Source organism: Trichechus manatus, unplaced genomic scaffold (genome assembly GCF_000243295.1).
Source record: "Trichechus manatus latirostris isolate Lorelei unplaced genomic scaffold, TriManLat1.0 scaffold00005, whole genome shotgun sequence".
NCBI classification, from domain to species: domain Eukaryota; kingdom Metazoa; phylum Chordata; class Mammalia; order Sirenia; family Trichechidae; genus Trichechus; species Trichechus manatus.
Window position 1 is genome coordinate 4,555,844 of NW_004443941.1, and position 8,880 is coordinate 4,564,723.

The following is an 8,880-nucleotide window of genomic DNA, read 5'->3' on the forward strand; positions in this document are numbered from 1 at the left end:
TAGCCCTTGAGGTACAAGAGGCTGGCCTCCACTCAAGAGCATTCCAATGACTTTAATTCCCACACCCATCCTTCCAGGAAGTGAGGATTGACTTTGGAAATTACCCATGACTGTCTCCAGCTACCCTATGATGACCAATTTATTATTTATTGAGCACCAACTATGTGCTGATTTGGCTAACAGACATTAAAAAACAAACAAACAAAACCAACATATATACTTTATCTAATGTAGTCTTTTCCCCCAATTCTATAAGGTAAATAACATTGTAATTATTTTTACAGATAAAGAAATAGATTCAGAGAATTATCAAAAGTCAAATAATTAGTAAACGGAGAAGCTGGGGATCAAATCCAGGTCTGACTGACTACAAAGTCCACAAGCATTTCACTATCCCCTTTGCCTCCAAACTGCAGTGATTCAGGACAGAGCCGGGCAGGGGAGTTGGCATCCCAGCCATTGTGAAAGAGTGCGTCTTGACTCAGGTCAGACTCCAGACCTGACTTCCTGGGTGCTGACCATCAACATGGAGAAAGGGATTTGTCTGGAGCTCTTATGCCCTGGCATTTAGGCAACCCTGTTTGGAGCCCTGGTGGCACAGAGGTTAAGAGCTATGACTGCTAACCGAAAGTTGGGCAGTTCGAATCCACCAGCCGCTCCTTGGAAGCCCTATGGAGCAGTTCTATTCTGTCCTATAAGGTTACTATGACTGGGAATCAACTCGACGCCGACAGGTTTTGGTTTTATGGTAGAAATAGCTAGGTATGCTTTTGTAGAAAACAGACCAACAATGGACCCCTAAGAGAACTGGGTGTTTTTTTTTTTTCCTTTTTTTTTCTCCCTCATTCAAGGTTTTAAGCAGTACCAGTTTATTTTATTCATGGGGCTGATTATAAAGAATTTGACACTCTATAATCTGATATACAAACTTCTACTTTTTTTCTAAATCGACTCTGTGAATGAAATATTTTTTCTTCCCATTCCTAGTATACTTGTCATGGTGGCTTATAGGATCAATAATTTTTACATGTCACAAAGCTTCAAAGAAGATCCGAACATAGGTGATGGCAAGCAAAGGATAGCAATTCCAATGAGAATGTTGAGCAGGTCAATAATTTAACACTTTCAGAAAGTATTTAATATCAATTCTCACACAGATCTCTAAGATAGATTCCTTCATTAAAAATATATTAAGAGTTAGAAGGAATTTATTAAACAAATTATTAATATTGCAGGGCACTGCTAAATAGTGAATTAAAACAAAGCTAAAATAGCTTGGGAAAAATATATTTCATGATTAAAAATGAATTTCCATTTGACACAGTTTTACCAACGGCTAATTATTTCTCAAATATTTCAGTTTGGAATCTTAATCTCTTTTTGTGTCATGAACTAACTAGTAATCTATGGCTTTTTTTCCCTCCAGTACTACTTTGGGTTATATATTTTCTCCTTTTAAGAAAGAAAAACACACACTCTCATACTGTGTGCAAAATGTAAATCACCAAAAATTATAGTAAAAGAGTACACACTTTCCTTTCTCTTGGTCACCATGGACTGACTTCTGATGACATTAAGTTCATCCTTGATATTTTGGTTTATGACATTAGGTGGGTGTCATGGATTGAGTTGTGTCTCCCCAAAATATCTGTCAACTTGGCTAGGTCATGATTCCCAGTATCGTGTGATTGTCATTTTATCATCTGATGTAATTTTCCTATGTGTTGTAAATCCTATCTCTATGATGGGATTAGTGGCAATTATGTTGATGAGGCAGGACTCAATCTACAAGATTGGATTGTGTCATAAGCCAACCTTTTTTGAGATATGAAAGAGAGAAGCAAGCAGAGAGACATAGTGATCTCATACCACCAAGAAAGCAGCCTCAGGAGCAGGGTGCATCCTTTGGACCTGGGGTCCCTGTGCTGAGAAGCAACTAGTCCAGGGGAAAACTGATGGCAAGGACCTTCCTCCAGAGTCAACAAGAGAGAAAGCCTTTTCCTGGAGCTGGCACCCTGAATTTGGACTTTTAGCCTGCTAGACTGTGAGAGAACAAACTTCTGTTTGCTGAAGCCATCCACTCGTGATATTTCTGTTATAATAGCACTAGATAACTAAGACAGGGGGTGTTCTATGTTTGTGAGTAACAAAATGCTTCCCAAAATGTGGACAGGTCACATTCTTAAGGTTCATGAGATGCTTGCTACATACCAAACCACATGAGTTCAAATAACAAACTTTATCAAGTTATGACTTCACCAAGAACTACTTTGAAAAACTTTTCTTTGAATCCAGTCAAACGCTTGTTCAATTAACTAAAAATCTGTTAAGTCTAGTTTGGAAAACACTTAGTAAAATTAGTAATACGGTAGTTTGAATGCTTCTAAAGGGTTTATTAAGAACCAAACTAAACCCACTGTGGTGATGTCGATTCCAACTCATGGCGAGCCATATGGCACGGAGTGGAACTTCTCCATAGGGTTTTCTTGACTGTAATCTTTATGGAAGCAGATAACCAGACCTTTCTTCCTAGGTGCTGCTGGGTGGGCTCGAGTCACCAACCCTTAGGTTGATACTCGAGCGCAAAACGTTTGTGTGACCCAGGAACATTTGTATTAAGAGCCAGTCATTTTAATTCAAATATTTTTGAAGGGTTACTTATATAGGCAGAAACAATGGAACTCAAGTTTTGTTTTTAATGCTTCCACCCATTTATCCACCCATGCATGCATCCATCAAATATTTCTTGATCATTTATTATATTAAAGCATTGCATGTTTCTTAGACACTAAGACAAAATAGTGGCTATCCTCAAGAAATTTACAGATTAGACAAGAGGATAGGCAAGGTGACAGCTGCTAATTTCTGAATTTTGCCAGATGTATAATTATAATGTTGTTGTTAGGTGCCATTGAGTCGGTTCTGACTCACAGAGACCCTGTGTACAACAGAACAAAACATTCCCCAGTCCTGCACCATCCTCATAATCCTTGTTATGCTTGAGCTCACTGCTGCAGCCACTGTGTCAATGCATCTCTTTGAGGGTCTCCCTTTTTTTCAGTCACCCTGTACTTTACCAAGCATAGAAAGTAATGTGTGGTAAAACTTGTGTCAATTGCCAGAGGTCAAGCAGCACCTTTAAACTCCCACAGGATGTGTGAACATCCTAATAAAAGCAGAAATGAATCCACAACAAAACCACATAGAGTGCACTACACTGTACTCTGGTCTTCCTATGTTCCAGATTTCTGATGTTGGATTCTTCCCTAGGTTTGCCTTTCAGAGGGTCCTTGAAAATCTCTTGGCAGCTTCTTGTAGGTCCTTCTGGCCCTTACTCTCATGTTGCTCACTGCCAGACTGTTTCTCAGAGCCTGTACTGATGAAATGGTCTTCTGTTCTGGATTTCCTTGCTCTGACTCTGTTAACCCCTTCTTGGCCCTCATCCTCTGTCACACCATGCATAGCGCAGAAAAAGAACGGCAGACAGTCTCCAGAGAACAGAGAGATTACATCCACCTAAGCAGAATCTCTGGGTGGCACAAAAAGTTAACGAGTGTGGCTACCAACTGAAAGGCTTGAGGTTCAAGTCCACCCAGAAGAAAAGCCTGGCAGTCTACTTCTGAAAAAAAAAGAAATCAGCCATTGAAAGCCCTATGAACACAGATCTGCTCTGGCACTCACGGGTGGCCGTGAGTTGGAGTCCATGTGAAGGCAGCTGGTTGAAGCAAAGCAGGAAAGGCTTGTGGAAAGAAAAGACTTGGCTCTTGAAGGATGAAGAGAATTCAGTAAGTCCCCGGGTTAAGAATTTCAACCTGAATGGACTGACTTACTGACAACTCACACTTGCCCCTTACAGTTATGTAAATTTGCCCTCACTTTGAAAAGATTGAACCAACCCCTACTCACAACAAATTCTTCATCACACTCACCTTCACTTGTGGCAGGTGCTGCTTTTGAATCCTTGAAGTCTTCGAGCCTTTTCTCGCACTAAAGTAAGGCTAAGTAAGAACTGTATGCACCTGTTCTGACTTACGTACAAATTCGACGTAACCCGAGGACAGCCTGTATGGACATGTTGAGATAGAAGGAGTGAGGAACACATTCTTGGATGGAGGGAATACCGTATCATGAGGACAATCACAGAAGTAGATATCTGGATGCAGGTTGTGAATCGAAGAGTTTGAATGCCTTGGTTGGGAGGAACTTTGATATATTTGAAGTATGGTTGTGGGTGTTTTGCTTAGATTTGTGAGTTGTTTATTTGAGCGGAGGAGAGATTATGACAAAAACTTTTTTCTAAAAATTTGGTACAGAGCATAGGGTGAGTTGGAGTTGAGCAGTAGGAGACTATCATGACCGTCATCCGCCATGTTCCAGCATAGGCTGGTGACACCAAGGCAGGAATGTCAACAGAGAACAGAGCACTGAATAGGTAGTGGATTAAATTTTAAAGTTCCTTTCAGCCATGAGTTAGAGAAGCAGGATAGTATACTGGACTCTGAAGTCACACTCTGATTTGTTTGCTGGCTCCACCACTGCTAACTGTGAGTTTGAGCAAGTTGCTTACACCTGCAAGTCCATGGTTTTTCTCATCTGTAAAATGGGAATACTTTTAGAATCTATGCCATCATGTTAATGTGCGGTTTAAATCGAGTAACGTGTGTGAAGCCCTTAGCACAGGACTTCGCATAGATAAAAATAAAACAAAGCAAACAAACAAACAAAAAAAACGAACCCTTTGCCGTCGAGTGGATTCTGACTCATAGTGACCCTATGGGACAGAGTAGAACTGCCCCACAGGGTTTCCAAGGAGTACCTGGTAGATTTGAACTTGCTGGCCTTTTGGTTAGCAGCCAACCTCTTAACCACTGCGCCACCAGGACTCCCAATAGATGTTTGCCCAATTGTTATTCGGTTTCTAGACATTGAGGTTCGAAACTATAGTAATACAAGAAGCAGAGGGTGGGTGAGGCAGAAAAATACTACTGAGGTAGAATTCATCAGATTTGAAAATCCATTAAACACAAATCAAAGTAGAACAGAGGACCAAGAGAAATTAACAAAAAACTCAGTATTTTAAGAACGCGCAACTATGAGGATTGGATTGCTTCTGTTCAAAACTAGAGGGGAGATTTCCCCAAAAAAAAAAAAAAATTTTCTTAGTTTTCTCTTCTGAATTGATAAAATTCTTCAAACTTAAATTTATAGAGTAAAAACTCTACTGTTTGTGAATGGAATCGTCTTTAAATTGTTTGCTTCTCCTTTGAGGAAACAATAAGGCATTTGCCTTTTTTCCATCTGAGGTAAAAATTTTAGACACAAGTGATCCTTTCAACACGCCTGTGGACACTGGAGAAGCGTCCAGTACTTAGTGCAACAGCATAGACTAGTGGTGGGAAGAAAGATTGTAACCAGGAGGCCTGGATTCCATTTTCATCCTAGCCAGGACTCACTTCAGGCTTCAGCTACAATTAGAACAAAATTATCTATATTTACAGCTATGGAAACAGACTATTTGGCACATAAGATAAAGTCAGTTTAAGTGGTAGTTATTTTAATAATTTAGTCAATATTAGAAATGACTAGGATAACTGAAAATGTTTACCTTTTTGATGGCTGTAATAAATAGCTTAATAGCAATGACCACATATATAGTCTAATATTAAAACAAAAAACAAAACAAAACAAACAAAAAACACTTCCTAACTTAAACTGATAACTTCACCTATTTCGAAGAAGCCACCTCTTAAAACTTTATTAGTTTTATTCATGTCATAAGGAATAATGGTGTCACTTTCTTGCGCTGAATTTTCTTATTCGTATTAGTTGGAATCGACTCCATGGTAGTGGCTTGTCCATCAGCACACACTTATGTGCGCTATAGACACTATAGAGGGAAACAGAATTGACTAGGACTCAGGTCCTGCATTTAGGAGTTTATAATAAAACACATACAGAATGTATAGAATATAAACCAAAGAAATAAGTGCTATATCAGCACTCAGTACTCAGGATACTGCTCAGCACAAGTGGACATTCAATAAACATGTGTTCAATAAATGAATAATCCATAAACAAACAGATTTCCCAAACCTTCATGTTTTAAAACAACAGCTATTGTTCTGTTATTTCCCGCGGTTTCTGGGGGCTGGGGATTTGGGAGGGGGCTCCGCTGGGCCTTTGTGTTTTAGGGTCTCTCCTGTAGCTGCAGTCAGCAGGTAGTTAGAGGTAGAGGTAGGAAATGGGAGGCTGGAGCCGCTGTGGGCCGCCTGGGCTTCTCTCTCCCTCTATACAGTCTCGGGTCTCTCCATGTGGTCTCTCCTGTGGGTGAGTTCAGGTTTCCTGACAGCATGGTGGCCTCAGGGAAGTCAGAATTCTTACAAGGCTTGAGGAGCAAGTATTTTAGCGAACAAAGTGGGAAGGCTTCATGGCCTTTTATAACTTAGCCTCAAAATTCGTGTAGCGTCACTTCTCCCAGACTCTGTTCTCTTCGTCAAAACAGTCACAAACCAGCCCATTTTTAAGGGGAAGGGACATAGACTTCACTTCTTGATGCAATTAGTGTCAAAGTTACATTTAAGAAGAGCATGTAGAAGAGGAGGTATTGGTGTGGTTACCTGTGGAAAATAAAATCTTCCAGAGTGAATTCAATCTTAGTTTTTAAGCCATGTAATGTAAGGTTCTTAGATGTCATTCCCCACCCCTTTTTTTTAATAACGGAATATGTCATGAAACCTGAAAATAAAATTGGATGTGAATTTGGAATCAGAAGTCATTATAAATTATTTATGAACCCCTCAATTTCTATGTAGTTATTTATAGTGTTTCTCCTAAATTTATATCTTTTAATGCATAAGATTTCCCATTTAGGCTGTATTTATACAATTTTCTGACAATATTGGCAAATAAAACAATCTAACTAATGTAGTCACTACAATCACACACACACACACACAAATCTACCAAATTGGCTGTTTGGCAACATATAGCAAAACAAACCAAAAGAATCAGAAAAAGGAACACTCCCTCCACACACACGTATACACACACACACACACACACACACACACACAATTCCAAAAGTAAACTGAGACAAAAACTTATGACAAGCATACTTTACTTAACCATTCACTTGTCAACAAGTTGCTTTATACGGTGTGGAAGATGGTCTTACCTGACAAAGAATATACCTCAGATTTGATTTTGGCAAGCGTTGCATGAGGGTTACAACTAAATGGGTTCTGTTTTATCTAGCATGCCAAGAATCTCTTGACTCCAAGAGCTTTGTGGGATATGTGAAATATTTCAGGCCAACATGATACCATTTGATGTACCACAACAGGATAATTCATCACCTCTGCTTTACTTTGTACATACCCATACCAACAGAGAGGAGGGCCACTGAAGAGCCAGTAGTAGAAACTGCAGTACCCTAAGGACTGCAGGCATCGTGGTAATTGTCTTCTGGCCACTTGACCAGGCAAGCCCTTCAGTGGAAAACGTGAAATAACAGATGTTTCAGTAACATCTTCTGATTTCTGGATCTCACTATTCCCAAAGGGGAATGTCAAGAGCTATACACATATCGTCATTATTATTTTTATTATTTAAATGAGAAAGGAAGGTAAGACAGCCCGTTTTCAAAGTAGACTCCATGATACTCTTTGGATAATAATAATAAAAAATGGCTATTGAAAAACCTACTTTTCTTGCTTTTTCCTCTTTAAAAATTGAGTACCACATTTAAAACTTTAAAGGTTTTTGTATTGTATGATTTGGTTGGAGTTGTAGGAAAGGGAAGCAGTCTGAAAAGAAAATATTTTGCTCCAGCTTGACCTTTATTATTGTAAACACAGGGAAAGAAGTATATTAAAGAAAATACTATCCTAAAAATAGCATTTGAGTGTAGACATGGCTTACACATAAAACACAAATTTTTATTTAAGTCATTATGAAAATATTTAAACACGAGCTAGTGTTTAAGGTATAATATTGCTAGTGGCATCTGAAGGTTGTTTGTTGCTGAGAAATTGGGGGCTGATTTTACTTTCGGAGGCTTTTTTGTTGTCGTTATAAATACCTCCTAACGCCACAAGAAGTAACAGCTCAGCATCTATCTCCTCTGCCGCAAATACCATTTCTGCTCATTCATCTCCTTCATGGGTTTTGAGCTGCTGGATTCAGACCTGGGGAAAAATATTTTTTTCTTTTCCTGCAGTATTTCTTTCTTTGTTTTAGTTACCTCAATAACTCTTTTCCTTGTTCTACTTTGGAAGACATAGCCATTAAAGAAGTACAAAACATATTTTTTTGTCTCAGGCCCAGAAAAGTTTTTCGGCATTTTCTTCACAGCACATGGGTGACCTTCTCCTTTATGAAATTCAGGCATAAAACCTATTATTTTGTAACTTAAAAAATAAGTATCTGATTCTTTCCTGTGACTTCAATAATATCCCTGGGTATATACAACACTGGGTATAGAGAATCATATAAAATGGAATTATAATTAAAATATTTGATTTGGCTCTTTCTATTAGTACTCATTGTCTTAATGAATACGTGTGAGGGGATAATTTCTCTAGTCCTTAATCACTCCATTTCTCAACATATGACTAAGAGGCCACATCCAAACATGGTAGACACTCAATGAGCAGTTCAACATATTCTTTATTTAAAACGGAACCTAGTTATGAAGAAAGTTAGAGGAATCAGAGTGTCAATAAAGACTAATTCTATCAGAGTTATCTGCATTCTGAGACATCTCTTCATACATACCAACAATATTGTCATATTTAGCAATTGAAATTTCTAAGTCATCGTATCATTAAACAGGTGCAGCTAAAAATGCCTTCAGTCACTTCTGCATTGATTTGAGAAAGG